The 22317-nt window shown below is 46.2% G+C and overlaps 1 protein-coding gene across 1 annotated transcript in view; it reads left to right on the top strand.

Moving 5' to 3' along the window:
- LOC133349914 (RING finger protein 150-like) overlaps positions 1-22317 on the top strand; it is a 158985-nt gene that overhangs the window by 80178 nt on the left and 56490 nt on the right. The gene's annotated exons all lie outside the window — the stretch shown is intronic.

The following is a 22317-nucleotide window of genomic DNA, read 5'->3' as shown; positions in this document are numbered from 1 at the left end:
TTACCTGGAATGGTGTAAAATATAGCGTAGGCAGCCGGGCATCGGGCTGGCCGCACTTAACGCCACGCCGACCTTCATTAATAGATGCTCACCAACAGTATTTTCCCAAACATTGTGCTTAAACAGGGATTTGTGTCTCTGTGCACGTTTATGTGGCTGTATGCAACTGATTGGCCTTGGCAATGTGTTTTGGTTTGTCTCTTTTAATTTCCGATTCATTTAATTTGATCAATTCATTTTGCATGGCCACTTCTGGCTGCTGTGTCACAGCTTGGACACAAACACTCCTTAGAATCGTTTGTCCTTGGAATCCCAGTGTCCCAAGTCCAATTCTTGAGAAGGCACACGAGTGACAGATTGCTTCTGCCCCTGGCGTGGACTTCCCCAAGGTCTGTTCCGTTTTAAAATGTGTACCTGATGAGATATGTCTACAAACAGCAGCACATATCACAAAAAAATATGGCTTGGCAGCGTGCTGTCTCTACTGACCAGTCATTTCCCATCGTGGCTATAACCAGAATAATAATTACTGAATAGCTCTTCCATCAACAGCCGCCATATTAAGAGAGTGCCTTTTGTATTGATAATTCAACTATAGGCTGCATTGTGACCAAGCACTAAACTCACAATGCAATGGTTAAGAGTTAATATGCTGGGCAGGGTCAGCTAAGCTCATCGTCTAATTCAGGGTCAAAATTGGAAAACCACCTTGTGGGAAATCACTCCTCTTTGTGCTATGAATAGACTGGACCCCACCATAAGAATGTGGAATTGCTGCAGTGGGTCAGCACTCCCCACGGGGATCAGCACACCACCCAAAGCCAAGACACGATGCCTTTGTGTTTTTTTGTTTGTTATTTACGTTTTTTTTTCCCCCTTTTCCTCCCGTGTTGAGGCGGTTGCCCTCGGATAGTGAATGCCAACCGGAGAGATGATGCATTGCGAGGATTTCCTCACCAGATTGAATATCCCACCCCAAGTGGGAGTGCGGGGCTCAGATACCATTGACGGAGGGCGCGCTCGCCTCCAAGGGTATAAACATGCAAATGTGAAACGCGAACCCATTTGTTTTGCTCCCGTCATTATCAGCGAGGCAAAGAAAATGAGCCGCGCCACCACAGAGGTGGCGTGAGCTTGCGCGTCACCAATGAGGGGTCCGAGCGGTTGTGGAGTTTTCGGCATGAGGCCCAGCCAGTGCGCGGGGGTGGATTAGACCGGCCTGCAGGCGGTTGGAATCGAAATTGAAAGGGGGGTGGCTTTTGACCGAGGTCATATTCTTCCAGGTGACCCACGCAGCGCAGATATTGTGCTGTTGAATCGTTTGTATGTTAATGTGTGTAAAAGGGAAAAGGTGCAGCCCTGAAACTGCTTGTTGTGCTTCTGCAACCGTCTGGAACGTTCTTCCTTCCGATATTAGGAAGCCAATGGAGCGATGTATTTTTACATTTAGTTTGAAAACTCATTTATTTTGAACTGCTTTTTTAGAACTGCTCGTGTTTAGTTTGTTGTTCTTCCCCCGTACCTCCGATTGGCACGGTTGGCAACGTACGGTGCGAAAGGAGTTCAACGAGCATACATCCACGCCACTGCTGGTGGAAGGATGTCTCCACTAGAGGTGTCTTCCCAGAGAGCACCTCTTCACGATATTTGGACTCCTCTTCCATACAGACCAAACATCTTGTAAGAGGTGGAAGTCCCCATACATGTGACCTGCCGGTCAGCTGGCTGATGTGTGAAAATTTACACCGGAAGATTGAACCCCCTGTCCAGCATGCTTAAGCATTACACCGTGGCAGCATCCACCACATTAATATCCCAATATATAGCATTAATATGTACTATTGTGTATATATGGCACGTACACACGTGTGTGGGTGTGGGAAGCAGTCACGTAGCGGTCAGCGCCACGAATCCGGCGACCCGAGTTCGATTCCCGCTCGTGGCCAAACACCCAGTGACGAATATCTGAACCGGTCCTCGGCCTCCCCTAAGTCGAGTCGGCCTCAAATAATGGCTAGCTGGTGTGGTGTGTAAACATCGCCACTGGGGAGACAAAGGGCAGTCGGGACTGGTGCTGGCCACCCACCCCCTCGTGTACTTTGCCGGCCTTCATAGGTGCTCCCTAACAGCACTTGCCCCAACGACCTGTGCAGGCTATATGGGGGAACTTCATCTTTTATGTCTCATTATGCTTATACCTGGTGGATTTGTTACTGTGGCTAGAACGCTCGACTGCTTTTTCTCAGTAATTTCTGCAGGAAGTGCTGCTGCCTACTGAAAAGCAGATGTTTAAAAGAACGCATGACATCCCCATTTGTAAGAATAGAGCAAGGCCATTCGTATGCAAGAAGTGTGCGGAAATGTTTTCAACGCAGTGTGGTTTTTGAGACGTGATCTGTCTACTGCTGAACAAAGGCCTCATCCAGGAATCTCTGTCCCACGGTGCCCTGCAGCGTCACAACGCTGTTGCCGATCTCATTGCTCCGTCTCCTTGGTGGCCATCCTGTCACCTTTGATCCCTCCTCGCCTGTAATGTGATTTAGTCTGAAATATGAACGTTAATACCCCTGCCCCAGTGAGGCTAGCCCCCCCCACCCCCCACCGGGTCGTCTTTTGGAAAGGTCCTGAATCTCAGCGGGCTCTCACATCGTTAAATTATCGACATCAAACCAATACACGGTTGAGTATAATACTGCGCATATATATTTGGGTTGTGTAACATTTCAAGGCCTCGGTTATGTCGGCTTACTTCGAGACCACAGCGTGCTACCTGTAATTTAAAATTAGATTTTTTTTCCCCCATTGCAAAAGCATATCACATGTAAGATTGAGAGGAACTGCTTTTGAAAAGTTTAATCACCGCCAACGTGTCATATGATGCTGTCCAATACCTCGCTTTGCCTTTCGCGCACACAATGCAACCGTGTGTCCCATCGGTTCTTAAATACGCGCGGAGCAGTAAAATAGATCCTCTTTGTCACTATTTTAGCGCATTTTGGCAATGGTACCATTTTGACATTTCAATGGCTCTCTGTTTCCTGTGCCTATTTACAAATTCGGTCATTCAGTTATTTTTGAGATTGTTCTAGCAGTCCGGGGTTAATTTACACGCGGGTTGTTGAGAGTGTTGACAAATGAAAACAATTTTAGAACACACACGCTTTCATTGACTCTGCCCTTGGAAGAAGTGACTGAGAAGGATGTGTGTGGTGTGTGTGCGTGTGTGTTGGTCTGCGAGTGAACGGTTTTAAAACACTGCGTTTGTAGGAAGATATTAAAATGATTTGATGACATTAACACGCATTAATGTTCCTGCTAAATCTAACGTGACCTTTTTACAGCGATAATCGCATCAATCTCATAATTATTTCTCCTGGGCTTTACGGTAACTTTTTCATTATTCAGTTATATTTCAGAGTATTTTCCTGCTTAAATGAAAATGGTGCATTTCTCATCATGTCCGTTGTGAGGGCCTTGAATCGGTGCTATCCATCTTGTGTCACCCTCGTAACTGAGAACTGATGCTCACGACAGATCTTTTCCACCTTTCGCGATCTTTAGCATCTATCCTCTCTCCCCTTCCATATTCCCTTGCAGAACAATCTTAACCCTTTCCCATTCCGATGCCGTACGTGTACGTACACGTATCTCATTGGAACAGCATCGAAAGTAAAAGGCCAAGCGGGAGGGCATGTGGCGCAGTTTGGCACCAGCTGTCGTGGAGTGCGGTTGTGTGGCTACAGTTCTCTGTACAGTTCTCTGTAGCCACACAACCGCAACTTTCAGACGTCTCTGAATGGGAAAGGGTCCGTAATATCCACAGCTCTCTCTCGTAGGACGTGTCCCGCATGTGCCACCTTCCCATCAAGACTCGTCGGTGCTCGATATTCACGTTGTTGTTGTTGTTGTACGTACGTATGTACGTTGGGCTTCCATCGCACGCCCTACGTAGCCAACCGTGCTCATTGGATTCGTGTTGTCGGCGATGATCGACCCGCCACGTGACCACCAGCGTCAGCTGCTCGCCAAGCGGTACGAATTTATTTGGCCCCCCGAGAGGGACGGTGGAATGAGCCAACCTCCCTCACCGGGATTTTGAACCAGGAATTTCTATATACTAAAAACCAACGGTGTTTTTTTTTTTTCCACGAAGCGTTTATTATCCCTAGATGTGGCTTGATACATGTCGTTTACAATACTGTAAACAAAACCCTAAACTATTTAATCTTGATTTGAAGCTTTCGTGACTGCAGGAATCCATGCTCTTTGGTTCTTTTGGTAAATTCACGTAGGTATAAATGAAATAAAAATAAATCGCGACGTTTCGGGCGCAACACGAGCATCCGTCATCAGGTGGGAAAACATGACAGCATCGAGAGAGATGGCAGCGGCTTGCAGAGGCCTTCATCCAGCAGTGGATTGACCATGGCTGTTGACTGATGAAGCTGTTAATCGGTAAACGGTCGGGTTGCTGTAGTATAGAACATGCGTTTACGTGTAATGCTACATACAAGGCCTTGGTGGCAGTTTACATCATGACAGGATGTGCTTGCAACACGGCGAAGAATAAAGATTACAGTCATTGTAATTTTTGAAAAAAACAGCTCTGCTGCACGAATGCACCGCTTGCATTGGGGTCTGTAGACACGGCAACGCTGTGACGACGCCTTCGTTTGTCGAAGGCGCTGCGACGAACGTTATTTTGTCATTGGGGAGAAAAAAATTTTCCCTGCAAGCAGGCGGCGCCCGCAGCGGATCTGTGGCCCGCTGTGACAATGCGCGGTGGTGGCACAGGCGTTTGTATTGGGCAGAAGTGTCTGTTCTCTTAAGTTTGAGGGATTAGCAGGTGCTGTCTGTTGGATAGGCTGGTTTTGAACCCGGGGAAGCGAAATGTGGAATGTCCGTCTCCATTGCAAGAAGAAGATCCCCTGATGTCTCCGTAACAAAGTCACTGGGTGCTGCTCATCTCTGCTGGCAGCTCTGAGCTATTGATGGGAATTACGCTTTCCTATGGCAGGGCCCTGTGCATCCGACAGGATGGACAGCTGTTGACTTTTTGATGAAGTGGTGCCGGGAAAGTCATCCCCTCGCTGGGATTTGGATTCGTGAGCATGTAACAATGCTTTAATTTTATATAGCGTCATCCATGCCAATAGCATCCCATAATCATATTCTTTGGGTCTTTCGGTAAAGTCTCGTAGATAGGGTCAAAGAAAATAACAGAAAACTACGACGTTTCGATCGCAACACAAGCGGTCGTTATCAGGAATGGTGGTTAGCCTCTAATGCTGTCCATCAACTATATACAAGAACCAAATCCCATGTACAGGCACTACCAAGAAAATTACAACCCTTCGACCAAACTAAATAAAAAAAAGAATAAACAAAACACAAACAACAAAACGGTTGATAATTGGTTTTTTACCCTTTTATCTGGCAATAAAACTGACACCTTTTTTACAAGGAGTCATGTTTGCATAGACCACAATACCTGCAGTCGTAATGCAAACAAAAAACATAACTGATAATGTATGCACTGTCCTTGAAGTTGATTGGTCCACACCCGAGACAGCTTTCCTTTAGAGCCTAGTCTCACATGATGTTGGACCAGATGACGCCAAAAGGCGCACAACTCAAAGACAATGCAAAACGGTTGTCACAACAACATTGTGAGTCGAGTCCTCTCCCAGCTGGTTATAAATAAAATTAAACCTACTTCAATAGTAATATGTCCACAATATGGAAAGCGCCTGGGCTTAAATCTCTCTCTCTCCTCTGCCACTCCTCACCTCTATTCGTCCCGGATAGATGGAATACAATTTGGATTCTTAAGACATCCAAATACACATTTTTATCTTATAATGCTTCTCCATAAAGACATTGGCTGGCTTTCTAATTACTTTCCTGCGCTATCTTACCCCTAGATTTTTTTGTTGTTTAAAATAACAAGATGCCCTTATTATAAAATAGTTTTGCATTCCTTTCATGGTTGTTGTTACTCTCATTATTAGTATTATTATCTTACAGGCGGAGTGATAAAGAGAGAACAGGGTGGTGCAGTGGCCAAATAATGTTACTCTTCTGTTATCTGCCAGGGTTGTAAACAGCATCTAATAAGATCCCGGCTACAACTCCCCTTTTATTACATTATTCCCATTTCTCAGCCCTGTCGGGGAATCGCGCACGGCACATCTGCCCTCATTGTAAATAACCTATGCATTTTGCGTTTTACGACACGCGTGTTCATAAACTATTCATGTGCGGAGTTTATTATTGAAATACATTTTTTTTTTAGGCGAAAAAAGTAGTGATCGTTTACAAATTGGGAGGTGGCGGCGTGGTTCGACTTGAGGAGCTGCGTAACGTAGCAGCGCTCTCGTGTGTCGAGTGTCCGTGCCCAACGCTGCCCAGATGCTGGGTTTGTCTCCAGGCTGCCACCGCAGTGGCGAGATGTTAACTACCTCGCCTGGTATGCAGGAGGTCGTGAGTTTGCATGTTCCACCCCAGGGTCGCGTGGATTTTTTCTCCGGGTCTTCCGGTTTTACCCTCGACATTTAGAATCAACGTGCGTTTTAGAGTATTTGGCTGCTATAAATTTCCACACCGATGATCAGCGACTTCGTTGACCTTTCATTTGTGGCCAGGTCACTTCTGAAAAGGAGCTGTTCAGTTCAGTGGGCCTTACCTGGTCAAATGTTTTTGTTTAGTAAAGCCATTACACACAAAGTTGGTTGCGGGGGGGGGTTCACAGTAAGAGAGATAATGCATGAACACTTTTCAACCTCGGTCGAAGAGCATTAAAGAGAGGGAAAACAAACTTTGAGATTCACATCGACAGTAATCTGGTCGACGGTTGTCAATAATTATAAGTGCAATGTGTTGTTATTGCGCACCAAAATCACGGCGTGACGCAACCGACCCAATAAATTTCGATTTAAAGCTTTCGTGATTGCAGGGATTCGTATTCTTGGTTCTTTCGGTAAAGTCACGTAGAAGGGAAATAATAAAATAATAAAAAGAAAACAATAAAATTCTCACGACGTGTGTCGATTGCAACACAAGCAATCATCATCAGGTGTGAAAACCACAGCAAGTTTTTTTTTTTTTAAACCGCCACTTTTTTCAAACATTTTCTTACTGTGGTTTTCACACCTGGATGATGATTGCTTGTGTTGCAATCGACTCGTCGTGAGAATTTTATTGTTTTATTTTTATTATTTTATTATTTCCCTTCTACGGGTCTTTTACCGAAAACCAAGAAAATTATTGCGGCTGGACTTTTAGGAGGAATTGCTTCCGTCATTGCCATTCCTCAGTGCCGAGCCCCATTCTTTCTCGTTAGCGTGCACTTGGAGATCCCCCGTGTGTTTGCTGGCATCTGGTAACACCGTGATGTATTTGTGTCTACGGGGTACGCGTGCGCACGCGTGCCCGTTTACAGCGGGGGATCTTCGCTGTCGTGTTTAGCGGTGCTGTTGTGTAAAAATCCCAGCAGCCCGGCTATGATGAGCGTCGCTCATGCACATCGGCGGCAGGTGATGTTTGAATGTGTCTGGGGCCTCCCTGAGGTCGGCTCAAACTTCAGTCGACACCTGGTGCTGTTTTGTAAACATCGGCGATAATGCCCCCACATGCCGATGCTGTGACCACGCCATCCTCTTCAAATGCTGCGCTGGCCTTGCCCCAACGGAATACATGGGGGGGATTGTTTGAGGGTTTATGGCACGTGCCACGTTTTGCCTTAACTCGGATGGCATGTTGATGCTGGGTAATCGGATGCAGTCTGTGCATGAAGTGTGAATTTTCAACAAATGCCCCTAGCGCGCACAAACTAGCCACTAAACACGTACGTTCATGTAAAATGTAACGTGCAATTGCACATGCTGCACACAATACATGTAAGGTGCATACGATCAGGGGGTTTGTAAAATGAGACTGGCCCCTGCCATAGTAATGTCGACATTTCTCTCCAGGCTTGGTGATGGAGACGAGTCGAGGCATCCCGTTCTCGTTTTGAGCCGGGAGACATTTTGACGTTTGCCTCTATTCCCTTAATGCATTAACAGACAAACGAACTTTCGATTTAAAGCTTTCGTGACTGCAGGGATTCATGTTCTTGGTTCTTTCGGTAAAGTCACATAGAAGGGAAGTAATAAAATAATAAAAAATAAAACATAATAATTCTCACGACGTTTCGACGGCTGCTTGCATTGTGGCCGAAACGTCGTGAGAATTATTTTATTATGTTTTATTTTTATTATTTTATTACTTCCCTTCTACGTGACTTTACCGAAAGAACCAAGAAGACAAACGAACCCTCACTACGCGGCATACGAAGCGCGCACACCGCAGTGCACCACGTGGTGTACGGCACTTGTACGCCACATGCAAATTCTTGTCTTTGCCGTAAACGCCGCATGTTTGTGGCTTTCGATCGATGGCGATGGCCACACCGATTGAACGGTGCGCGGGTTGTGATTACAAGGAACGGGCCTTGTAGGTCATCGGTGGGTTTCTAAGAAAGGGGGGTTTCTATCACGGGCGCTCTCTCCACTTCAGAGACTCGAATCGTGATCCACTGACAAAGCGGACGGCGAGGGCGTTGAGATGTCCAGCGTGGGTCGAGATGTTGCGAACAAGCGGTCGATGCGCGCGCGCGGGGGGGGGGGGGTCACTTACCACCCTTCACCTCGGGTACCTGGACACCAGTGAATAATTAAACGATGCCAAGATACGGCTCGTACTCGATTACCCCACCGCGTGCGTGTGTGTGCACAACCTTCAATAACGCCGGATATGCAAATTACACGTGAAGACATCCCCCCCCCACCACCACCATCACGCACCCCCATCCGCTGACCGTCAATAATTATGAATCCACACGTGTGTCACCTTGCGCGGGGAGATGCGGGCAGGTGAATGGCGCGCCTTGTTAAGAAGATGCGCTGTTGTTTTCGAGGATTTGTAAAGCCACGGGGCAGCGTTGCATTATTTAGTTGATGAGCTGTGCAGCAGGTCGATATGGACAGCACTTAGCATAATAACTCAGAGCGCAGATGGGTGGGCTGATTGAAGAGCCAGATTGTTTTTTTTTTACTTAGATGGACATTGCAAAACACTCTGACAAAGTAAACTGGAAAGGAAAATAAATCGGGCCGAGCCCCTACCTTCGCGGAGATAAACATGACCTTGTTAGACTTTGACGTAACAAGGTTTGTTTTAAAATAACCTTCGGATAACGTTTGACCAAGAGCGGCCACACTGGAAGCGAACGATAGTTGATGGTGACTTCTGCAACGTGTTCCGTGCAATAATGTAACAACCTATGACTCGAGTACAGAAACGTTAAAGGGGGTTGTGAAAGCGTCGTTTCCCGGGTGTTCCCATGTGAATGAGACGGTGGTGACAGCGGAGACATTCCGCGGATGCTCGTAAGCGCTAAGGCAGTCCAGACGGCTCGCGTGCAAACTGTGAATCCACTCTCAGTGCTGGCAATTGGGGAAGCGGCAGTAATGTTTTGAAAAACTGATTTCACATGGGACATTTGCACATTTGCCTTTGAGCAAATGACCCTGAATTGCCCCAATCGCATCGTGTCTTCGTAGAGCCGGGGGGGGGGGGGGGGTGGTGAGGGGGCTTGTCTGGTTTGCACTTGTGTGGGGGGAGATTGCCTGGCAACACCCACATTTTGTAGGCACGGGCTGCGAGGGCCTGTACAGCCATTGGAATGAAGCCAGATGCGTGTGGCGCTTTCAGTGCTGCCCCCTCGTGTGTATGGGGTTTCTCTGGGTACTCCAGTTTCTACCAACATGCCAGACACTCGTGAATGGGATTGTCCAAAGTGCACTCATGCAGGACCCTGCTGAAAAAGAGTATCGAGGCTATGAAGCTTTTCTTGGATCAAGGACATCATCATCATTATTATAATACTTTCTATAATTATACACCTTTTACTTTGTACTTAATTTGGAGCTTTCGTGACTGCAGGAATTACTCTTTGGTTCTTTCGGTAAAGTCACGTATAAAGAGAAAATAATAAATTAAATACTAGCATACGACGTTTCGATTGCAACACAAGCAATCATCATCAGGTATAAATGAAATAGAAACACAAATCTAGTATACTTAGAAATGTAATGTAATACAACAGAGAGTCGGATAACATTACAGTAGGGTGTTGACTGTTATGTTATCCGACTCTCTGTTGTATTACATTACATTTCTAAGTATACTAGATTTGTGTTTCTATTTACTTTGTCTTTAGTGAACTACCGTTTCTTTGAGATTTGGTAATATTGATGTGCTTTCTACGTGCAAGTGATTTGACATTGTATGTATGTTCAACTCCTTTCCCACCGCACATAGCCAAACCGTGCTAATCGGATGTGCGGTGTGTCTATGACCACACTGCTGATATGCTGCTGTTGACTTCGGGGATCATGAATTTGTGTACATACCGTGACCGCCCTTCCAATGAAAGTCCGCTTGAGGAACGGTAAGATGTCCACTGGTTGTGCAAATTGACGAGGAATTATCTGCAGGTGAGGGAAAATGTAGTCGAATGACCAGTTGAATTTTAACAAGGGAAATTTCCTGTATGTTAAAACCAAAAATAATGTATTTCTGTATTACAATAAAAACAAATCAAGCATTTTTGCTAAGTTATTTTTAGCTCGGTTTTATGTTTAGCCTTTTTTGCTTTCCAAAATATTTGAGTCTCAACAGGATGTTGTGCGCTATTACATAAATTTGGTCTCGCATTCATTCAGGTAACTCGGCCCGTCATCCCTCGACGGTGGCTAATACCAGTGCCACTTTGTGAGAAGCGACTTAAAATTGTCTTATGGGGAGACCGGATGCTATCCATGGTCAGGTGAATTTTCCACCACTTGACTCACGGCTGGCTAAATAAATGAGCACTGTTCCATCTTTGCTTGCTTAAGCATGGGGACACTTTGACTTTGAGGGTCTTGCTTAGAGACTTGGCTGGCCAAGATTTGCTTCGGTGCCTGTCGCCCTAAATCTGCTATCCTGGAAGGTTTTGTGTAGCTTGATAGACGACGCCACCTCCCCCGCCTTGCCCCGGGGTCTGTCATGAGCTGGTATTTCCATTTCGGGGACGCCAAGGGCGGCATGTCAGCACTCTTAGCAAAATGGAACAAGTGGAGACATTTTACTCTGAATTACCGACCAGTCACAGTTGATCGCTGGACCGATAACAAGGACTGGCTAAATGGCTTTTAAGGCGCAAGTGGTGATGACCGCGCATGATTCGGTAACAAAGCAGCCGAGCTGAACAAAGGGGGGGATGCTTGGTGGAGAGGGTTTAAGACGACTGTGCACAGTGCAGAATAATGCATCCAACATTCGGTGAGAAAAGTTAAGTAAACATCAGTCTTAATGGACCCGATGTTTGATCGTGTCTAATGGAAATGTTGCATATTTGAAAACAATATGCCGACTTAAATACACACTGGCTTTTCTGCAAAGAAAAGAGCACTTGTTCGGTCTTTTATTGACATGCCTAATGGTCTGCTTGCCATTCCACCTGAAACAGGTTGCCGTGGTATCTCGGTACGGTTTGAAAACCTCTGAAGGCTTTGCTCGCAAATGTTCAGTGCGGTATTTGGTTTCAGCCCTTAATCTAAATTGGTTTGATACGACGAGCAGGCTTGAGTCGTGCGGCTCTGTACGCCGCCTTTCGTGATCACGATTTTGCACGTGGTATAAACTTTCAAATTACGAAGAAAATTACATGCAAAGCTCCTCTGATTAATTTCTCCCAATCCCAACATTGTAACGTGTGACGGCTGTTAAAACGTGCGCTGGGTGTCATGACCGAAAGCAACTTCGTGTCACATGTTGAGGACCGTGTTACTTGACTGGAAGGCAAATGAGCCAAACTGGAATCGAATGAGAGAAGCCCTCTTAACTGCCCGGGAGTGAATGAGAATTGTGCGTGTGGATTTATATTTGTCTGTCGCAATTCATCCCAGTCACCCCTCTCTCTCTCTCTCATTACACCTTAATGCATCTCCAAGCCTAATAAAGGTATTTTTGGGTTAGATCGCGTAAATATAAATCTGTCGTTAAACCCACCATCACCCGACACAGCCATTTAGTAAGGTTTGTCACTTGAACAAAACGTGCCAATTAGTTACGACTTCGGCGCACCGGCCGTGTGTTGGAGAGTAAATCCACGACATTAACAATTTGATTACCGTGACGTTTCGCTGATGATTACAACCAGCCTCTTCAGGCGACAGCCAGAATTTAATTTACGTGACCTAACCCAAAACATCTTTATTATTAATAATATTGGTCGTGAAAGCCGACGTGTCTTAACATCTCCAGCCCTGCTCGCAATGCAAATGGAACACGTACCTAGATACGGTGGTGGTGAGGATTGTTCTTGAGGCTCGGCCATGGTGAGCTCAGCTGACACGAAAGCAATCGGCGCGTCGTTAAGCACGCGGATGCGCCACGACTCAATATGTTGACCGTCTCGGGTGGTGGAGGCTTCGTGATGACACACTTGACTCGGATAATTATACAAGTGGCCTGAACCCAAAATCCATTAGGATTCGTAATATTTGTTGCGAACACTTACGCGTGAAGTTAAAAGTGCACACCCTCTGAAAGTATCATGTGTTGAGAGCTACATTATCAGCAAATGCCCCATTTTCATGAGGTGTTATATGTATCTTCTTGGTTCTTTCGGTAAAGTCACGTAGAAGGGAAATAATAAAATAATACAAATAAAACATCATCAAATAATTCTCACGACGTTTCGGCCACAAAAAATATTTTTTATTATTTTATTATTTCTCTTCTATGTGACTTTACCGAAAGAACCAAGAAGATGAATCCCTGCAGTCACGAAAGCTTAAATCGAAATTTAGTGTTATATTTACTTGAATGTGAATTAAACTTTAGCACAGTATTCATATTGTTTTTTACTTTTTGCAAATATGATTTCCTTTGAAGCAATAATGTTGCTTTTAGCTTAATGACATTTGAATTTAACGAGTGGAGGTGTAAAATGATTGCGGTCAGCTCGTGCAGATTTACAGTTTGTATTTATTGAGTGTCTAAATCAAACTCAAGATCTGCACATACACACGCTCAGACTATTAATAGTGATCAACCCCAGTTTAACTTCACAGGTTCTGTGCAAGTGCTGTCAGTGAGCACCTACTGAAGCCACATTCGGGGGTTGTGTGGCTGGCGCGGTGCCTGCCTGCTCTTGTCTTTTCCACTGCTGTTGTCCACACTGGGATAATTTAAGGCCAAGTTAACCTCGCACGGTACCAGGGATACTTTTTTACCTCCTGAAGTTCACACGGTGTGGAAACAACGAGCGTCTGTGTTGCTGCATCAAGCCAAGTCACTAGACCCGGGGCGGGAGAGCCGGAGCTCTGCACATCACCGTCACAGTGGACAGCGTCGCTGACTCTCGCTGACTCTCGCTGAAGTGTAGGTGGATGTGTCAAAAGGTCTGATGTGTGAGCATTTTCATGAGATGACATTTACACAAACGCGCAGATAGGGTTCCTGGACAAAAATGAAGCGCATACTACTTTTCAACACGGGGAAATGCTTCACTGTGCTTTAGAAGTAAGTGGATGTACGCGAGGTTAAGAACATAATTACTGTGCGTGATGAGGTTAAATTTATAATGTTTGTATGTTGAACTTCTATTGCACTGAATGTAGCCAACCGTGCAAATCGAATGTGATGGTTACATCATGCACAAATACTTTGCTGGGTGCGAGTGGTTAATTGGTCAGGGCAGACATGTGGCGGTCGATATGTGACGATGCATTGTGTAAGGAAAAGAAACGGTGAAGTGGCCTGTGGGAGAAATTATAAGCGAATTATTTTTATTTGGTGAAAGCTAAAATATATATATATCATGAGCACATTCAAAGTGTTTTCACGAGCGACCAATATAACTTTCCGGGACAAACACTGGAATATCAGCCCGTGGGTAACAGGAGATCGGGCTGCGGAAGCAACGATGGCATCGTCCGTTAAGCGCAATTGTGGCCTGTCAAATAAACCCGGCCATAACCACCCATTTAATATCTAGCATTCAGCTCCAAAATAATGCTTGCTGTAAAAGTCGAGTTTGTCTGGCGTAGAGGCATTGTGATAGCCAGCAGCGCCCAACTCACAATCAAAATATGGCAATTTCAACTTCCAGTTGCTGGGGTGACTCGGCCCATCATCCGTGTAGGGTCGATTTAAGTGACTACCGCTTTGTGAGAAGTCTAATGGTGCTTGTCCCTATGGTTAGACTACCCCCGAAATAGGGATGTGGAAGTTCCGTCACTGGTTCAGGGCCGGCAACAAATATCATCCTCATCATCAGTTGCCATGATCAATCCACTGCTAAATGTAGGCCTCCCGACACCGTCGCCTTTCTTTGTGGTCCTGCGATGCATGTGGAGACGTGCATTCGCTGTGTAGATGTGTTATGAATTTGATGGTTTTGGTTGATAGTAATTGTACAAACACATCTATTAAAAATTTGCCTTGACACTTGATCCAACCGAACTTGGCTCTGCTGATGTAAATTAGGATCTTGCCCAGGAATATTTTTTTTCCCCAGTGCCAGTTCAGTGGTTTTACCTGCACGTCAAAAAGAAATTTAGCATTGAAATATTCACAGATGCGTTTGAGAGGTGAACTCTGTTTTTATGCAGGAGTAACATTTTTTGGCAGCATTGTGTAAATATTTCAGCAGTGGCCTTTTTTTGCCAAGCTGACTAATTGGAGTAACTACTGTGTATCTTCGTTTTTTTTAATAACACCCAAATGCCAAGTCCTAATGAGAGCCTAAATACTGGAAGATGCTTACTGCAAATAATCAACATTCTAGTGGGGGGGGAGTTTGGCTTTCAAAGTTTAGATTTTTATTTTCTGCTAGATGCTCTTACTCTTGATCAAGCATCTGCTGTCTGCTGTGGCTTGGTAAGAAACTCGATGGGTAGACATCAAGGGATGTCCCTACGTGACCATCTGCCTCTGGAGTTCTATCCCATCGGCTCGTGCGTTAGTGTGTGCGTGCGTGATTCTGGCTGCAAATTGAGCGTTTGCCCCACGATGGAATGAAGCTTTTGCTTTGCGCTCAGAAAAAAAAGTCGCATGACAAAATAAACGGAAGAATAAATGAAACCGAGAAAGGAGGAGAGAAAATAAATGGAGTAAAAAAAAAAAACCCACGTCGGTAAAACAGTCACGGGCAGTGAGATTTAAGCTCGGAGCTTCGTCCCCACCGCGCAGTGAGCGGAACGACTGATTAAGAATTGCAGGCACCTGCGTGGCTGCATTTAGGGATGAGTTATATACATTCTCAAACCAAGCATACTTACTATGTACGTGCCGCTCTCTTTATCTGCCACTAAGCGTGATGGATGACATTTTAAAAATGGGCCGCGCTCATTTTCGTTTTGATTATGTTGCTCGCCAAGTGCCTTTTTTTTGTTGGAGAAGCGGCTGCGGTGGCTGCGGTGGCCGTGGTGGTGGTTTCGGTGGAAATCGCCGGGGCGTGCAACGCGTCGTGCGTTCTCCCACGCCAGCCTGTGTCCGGCTGGCAAGGCACGGTACGCCCGTCTTGGTGGCTGTGCGGGCCAGCGGTTTATTATGCTCGCCAGCCGAGCCGGTTTGCCCCGGAGTGTTTTCCTGCTTTGATGCCAACAAATCCAGCAACTTCCACTGAGGTAGAGAGAGGTCATCGTTCGTGATGAAAGCTGGGTTAATCAATTCCGACACTTTGTGCAAACGATGAGAAACTCGATGATACTTAGAAGCGTGTGCAGGCCAGTAACAAGATAGTGTAATAATATATGCAGAAGGTTATTCCTAATAGCTATGAAACTGGTATGAAGTTATCGCCTTTTTCTGCTGCTGTATAAAACTATTCGATCACAATTTTGCCTCTTTTAAGTTGATGGTCGAAAACAATCCCTTTGTGCATTATACGCACACAGTGTGGTGATGCAGGACGTTATAATAGGATGTACACAATATTCACAGTCGTCATGCCTTTTGCTGTCTATAAATCACATTTTGTGTGCGTAATGACTCTTAAAATATGGGCGTTTGATTGAAGAATCATGCCTGTGTTGCTGTACGGGTCGAAGAGCTGGGCTTCAAAGCGACTACGAAATAAACTAATGGCCTTTCTTTTTAAATAACGATGCATGCTGAGGATATGAGTAATTTGATTTCGGGTTGAAGTAAAGCAACCTGGAAGTTCACAACAGAATGTGGCAGGAAAGCGGAGGTTGCAGAAGATGGGTCACGTGCACAGGATGGAGGAGGGAGGGTTACTGGGACATGCATCGGAGTGGTACCCAGGAGTTAGTAACCAAGGGGGAAGATCTAAAGCCGAGTGGTGCAACACTCCTCTAAGTAGAGGCCTTGGAGGCTATGCGTCTACTTTGTAAGAGCTACAGAATCGAGCGGCATGAAGGAGGCGATAGTGAGGTGTGGTAGCATTGGGCATGATTATTATCTCTTGTGCAGTAGCTGTAGAGATTTACCTAGAGTGTGCACTATTGGCTTTTCCGTGATTTTTTTTTTCTTCCATAAATATGATAATAGACCATCGTGTCTGTGTTGCTGCCCAAGTGTGAAAATTACCAACATTTCCTGTTGTAAACAAGGAAGTGTGTCCTCATTTGACTATGGATTCACATGTGTGTCTAACATTAGAGATAATGATCCTCTTATGGCCTCTCATCTGGTCAAAGATCACCTAGCAATTATTCAATCAAGAGGATTTTCATTCGTAAAGGATTCCTTATTATAATTAACATTTGAAATCCATTTCGCACCACGCATTCCGCACGCAAGTTGTGTGACTGCTCGGCTGAGTACCGTGGCCTCGCCGGTTCAAACAACGGAGAGGCCCCAGACCAGAGGTCGTACCTGGCCGCACCAGGGTCGCAAACGGGTACCCGTACCCTACCCAAAATGAGTGACAAACGGTTACTCACCGGTGACTCACGGCCTACCCGTACCCGTACCCGGCCGCACCAGGGTCGCAAACGGGTTCCCGTACCCTACCCGAAATGAGTGACAAACGGTTACTCACCGGTGACTCACGGCCTACCCGTACCCGTACCCGGCCGCACCAGGGTCGCAAACGGGTTCCCGTACCCTACCCAAAATGAGTGACAAACGGTTACTCACCGGTGACTCACGGCCTACCCGTACCCGTACCCGGCCGCACCAGGGTCGCAAACGGGTACCCGACCGGGTACGGGTAGCCAGGTATCGGGTAGGTAGGGTACGGGTATCGGGTACCCGGTTGCGACCTCTGCCCCAGACTAAAATGAACCCTTCATGCGGGAAGCATTGATGCAGAAATGGACATGGATATTGGATATTGCGATGCCGCAGTGTGGTACAACAACGATCGTGGCATGCGCTTTGTAACCTCGGAACTTTGATGCTAATTGGTGCAAATTTCATAACTTTTGTGAGACGCACCGCAACCTGCAGGGTTTATGGGGTCACCGGTGTCGGTCAGGAAAGCAAGTCTAGGTGGGTGACCTCTGTCTGTGTGGATTTTTAAGTGTAAACGTTTGGATATTTTCCAGGTTTTGTCTCGTACACAAAACTACCTTTCAGGAATTGTCCAAAAATCACAGTACTATGGATTTTCTGAGTTAATACACCAACAGTCCTGAAGTCAAAATGCTGCTCATCTGCATTGCCAACTCTGAACCACTGGTGGAAATTCCACACTCCCATGACAGAGCCAGTTGATTTTCGACCAAATTTGTGGATTTTCTTTATGGTGTATTAATTATGTAACAATTAGCGCGTGCCTCATGAAACAGCCATTTGTCTGCTGGGTAAGTACCCGGGCCTCCATCTCATGCAAGGCATGGGGGTAATTTGACAATACTTCCGTGCGATGGTGAGTAAGGGATAAAGGCCTGCCCATGCTGTGTCGGTCACGGGAGTTGTTTGACCATACTTCTCCACAGTACTCTGCGTGGATTTGAGAAGGGGGGGGGGGTTACCCAGGACGGCCTCGGAGATGGTGTTTATGGGTGCAATTTGCATGTTGGCAGAGGGCTATTTGCCTTGGAGCAGAGCTTCGTGTGTGCGTGCTTGTGCGTGTGTGCGTGTGTGTGCGCGTGCTTGTGTGTGTGCGCGTGCTTGTGTGTGTGCGCGTGCTTGTGTGCGTGTGTGTGCTTGTGTGCGTGTGTGTGCGTGCTTGTGTGTGTGCTTGTGTGTGTGCTTGTGTGTGTGTGTGTGCGGAGCGGCAGTGTAGCGGCTGGCGCATTGTGCTATGAACTCGGCGACCCCGAGTTCGATTCCCGCTCACGGCCAACACCAGTTATAATTATCTGAACCAGTCCTGGGCCTCCCCTAGGTCGACTCGGCCTTAAATGAGTACAGGGCCATCCATTTAGTGCATACGCATGGGGGGGGGGGGAGGGTTAACCTAAATGCGTACGCTTGCGTATGGGGGGTCTACTGACAATGTACGTACTCATAGGAAGGGGGGGGGGGTGAAGCCTCGATAATAATTTGTTGACATTGGCCTTCAAATGAGCCACAGTTCAGTTTATTCAGCTGTCAGACAACAAGTCCTGCCGGGAGAAGTTGGCATGTGGGAGAGGTGTCACTCGTGTGTCACCGTGCCCCTGACTGTTTGCTATCACGCAGCTCGGCAAAATAAGTGGCCAAGGTACACCAACTTAATTATTTAATGCAGCCGGCGGTGGACTATCTGTTTGCTTAAACACTTTAATATTATTAATCCTTTATCGTTTCTGCGTGGATTAAATATCGGCCGTTCTATAGGATTCCGGGGTGTAAAAAGTCCGCGTGCATACAGAGAGGGGGGGGGGGGTCAAGTTTTGACAGATTTTTGCGTACGTACTCAATGGATGGCCCCCTACCTGGTGCGGTGGGCAGTAAAACATCATAAGGCGACCCGGGCGTGGTGCTGGCCACCCACCCCCTCATGTGCCGTGCCGGCCTTCATAGGTGCTACTCGCTAACAGCACTTGCCCCATCGGTTTGTTACGGCTATACAGGGCATCTTTGTCGTGTGTATGTGTGTGCACTTTTCTATTATCTGCAAGGTGGAGCATGCTTCAGTGATTGGCGCACCTCCAGCGTACAAGTCCAAACCCTTTGTATGAATGCATGCGGTGTAGTGTATCTAATTGACTAACGAGTACCTTTTCCAGATTGCACTGGCATACACGTTGTTATCCGGTGAGGACGGATGAGCCGGCACATTAATAAACTAAAACAGTAAATGGTCGTCGTTGCTGCAGAGACCCACCGTGGAAACTCATTAGGGCTGCGAGAGAGATGCGTTATCACAATGGCATTTTTTTTAGTTCGTGGCGTCATCGCAGGTCTTTTTCACTCTCTTTGACAACCCGTTCACGGCGAGAGGAGGAGGAGGAGAAGCCACAAGTGGCACCGAATTATCGTGGGTCGTGCCGTGGAGATGTCGGGCAGGCAGGGCATGCGGGAAAATGGCGCAGCTGATGGAGATGAAACCGCTGCCACCGCTGTTATCTTGCATCTGCGCGCAGATACTCGATACTGCCATCATTCATAACTCGATAAAATCCAACCGTGACCAGCCCATGGGGATCAAGTGTGGAGCTGTACTCCCTTGCAGACGATCGCACGGCATAACAGCACACGGTGATAACCACCACGCTGCCTTGACATCAATCCTCACCTTTGCAATGTTTTTGAGTTCTCATGCTTTGTACAACCGAATGGGTGGTGAGCTGGGGTCAAGTTGCAAGTCCAAGTCTAGGTTGAATGGTCGAATCCAGGACCATTGTAATGAGCAACATAAGCTGTTGTCTATCTACTGCTGGATCAAGGCTTCCCCCATACCGTTACCATTCCTCATGGTCCGGGGCTGCTGCCAACCATCAAAAGCCTGAACGTGTCCCGATCTCAACGCTCCGAGTGGGCCCTACCGTGCAGATGTAAAGTTTCCACTGCCTGCTCATGGCCATAAAGAGATGTGAGCACACAGTGTGTTCCCATGCTCTTGTGAGTGCAGAACCACTTTTACTTTTGAATTTTTTTATGTTGATTCCACGTTTGTAGTTAACATTCAAGCCAACTTTTGGCAGCAACATTCTTTTTAATGAGATGCCCCCCCACGCCTTATTGCTTGTGGATTTAAAAAAATAAGTGCATCAAAAGAACATTGCGTTTAAGAATAACTCAAGACCAGAGCTGCAAATCGGTGGCTGATTTTTGGAAGGGGCTCAAGTAGATTCTGCATGCGTCCCAAGAATGTTCACTCGTTGCCCGTGTTGAGCGGACTTATGTTGTCAATTAGGTCGGAGTGTCGTTGGCTAAAACGTCACGAGGACAAATCATTACAATGGCAGAAATTAGCCGTGTTGTTCTATTAAAGCAATTTGTTATCGAAGGTCGGCGTCCACAAGAGTTTTCATACTCCCCCCCCCTCCGCTCCAGGAGACTACCGACGATGTTACCGGCGTGCGGTTGCATTTTCTCAACGCTGGCAACATCAAACATTTGTGTGACACACTGGGCCCATTGTGGCAACGCATATCGGCAAGGATTCATAACGCTCGCCTTTGGTTTGACATTGTCATCATTCTTGTGAATTTCGAATCATTGTTGTCGTCGGCGCCATCAATCATCGTCCACGGCCAGTATGTTATTAATTATTCGGCATTATAAATTATACCTTTGCAATCACTGATCAATGTATTTATCAATGTAGGCGTTGTTTAGGGCAATGCATTTTAGTCGTAAAATTTCCATAATCATAATTACCATTAGAATTCGGCTCGCCATCATCACCGTAATTCATCTGTTTTCTCCATCGGTTCGCACACAGCAAGCACGGCCGCTTTCAAAGTGGCACAGTTTCAGCCGTCCGTTCCAGAAAGTGCATTTTATTTTTTCTATCGCAAAAATGTGCGAAGTGCTGTACAATGTTCATGGCAGCAGCGATTGATGATATCGTGCGTTTTTTATTTTAAAATGCGGAACTAGGCATGCAACACACCAGTCCCCGGAGAGCCTCATCACGGGGAACGGAGTGTTTACCGTGTCACCCTGACCCCCCCCCCCCCCCCCCCCAGCATCAGGGCAGTGCTAATTTGATGACTGCTATCATCAGTCTGAGTTGGCCACGCAGGACGTGGGCTCCCTACCAAGTCCAGCCCCCTGCCAGATGGACGTGCAGGATAGGATTCAACCTTTGGCCCAAATGTAAAATGACGGCAATGACCCTGTCAGAAATGAATATAGATCTGGAGAGAATGGGACTTGCTCTTTGTATGCACCACCACCCTCCTCCAACCATCCCAACCCTCCGCATTACCTATTTGCAATACGTGTGAAAATGCCAGAGGGGTCATTGTAACCCATCATGTGGTATGGTGTTGGTTGTGATGCCTTTTTATTTTCCACGTTAAATTCCAGTTATTTAACACGATCTAGTTTTTTAAGTCCGATGTGCCTCTGAGCATTGCGTGGTTTTAATTTCTATTGCTGGCCCCGGGGCACAGATGTTAATTACACATTGTAATGATGAGTTCAGGTCAATCTATAAATAACCACTGTTGACGATCCAAAACGGTGGTTATTTTGTTGATCCCGTAGGGATGATGGGTTGCTTGAACGATGCTAGGAATTTGAACTTGTAAACTTCCAATGTTGAGTTTAGCGTTCTGCAGCTGCAGCACCCCAATTTATACCAAGTGATAGCGTTCTTACATGGCTAGGAATGAAACGGGGAAGTTAACTCGCTGACGAGCCGCTTAGTATTTCTGCCTACACGTGTTCAAGGAAGGCATTGTGAATTCCACAGGCGAGTAGACGCAGACGCCCATTGCCCTTCTTGAAGGCCCGTCAGCCAAAAAGAGATTGAGCAGTGCTTTTTAGAGTGAATTTTTTACTATTTTTAAATCCTTTATATTAAGTTCGCTTGCTTGCGTGCTTGCTTACGACCGTGCAAATCTTTCGGTCGTTTTTTAACCCACTTCCCGTGATCCAATCGAGCTGACATTTTCCACACAGACTCGTTGTGCAAGACAATAAATTTTCGTGAAACTTTTTTTCCAAAATTTTACACTGTTTAGGGAAATGTTTTTAAATATTTAATTACCAATTGCTTAATACTGGCAGACAATCATCTGACCCATAGGTGGCAGCCATCTCAAGCCAGAGGACGAGAGGACTCTAGCCGCCACGCATATAAAGGATTTATAGTGAAAAACTTTGTTTTTACGGGTTAATTTTTTTGTATTTGTGTTTAAATTATGA

Source organism: Lethenteron reissneri, chromosome 32 (genome assembly GCF_015708825.2).
Source record: "Lethenteron reissneri isolate LAM-NWPU_2019-01 chromosome 32, ASM1570882v1, whole genome shotgun sequence".
NCBI lineage: Eukaryota > Metazoa > Chordata > Hyperoartia > Petromyzontiformes > Petromyzontidae > Lethenteron > Lethenteron reissneri.
This window is presented reverse-complemented; position numbering and strand designations above follow the sequence as displayed.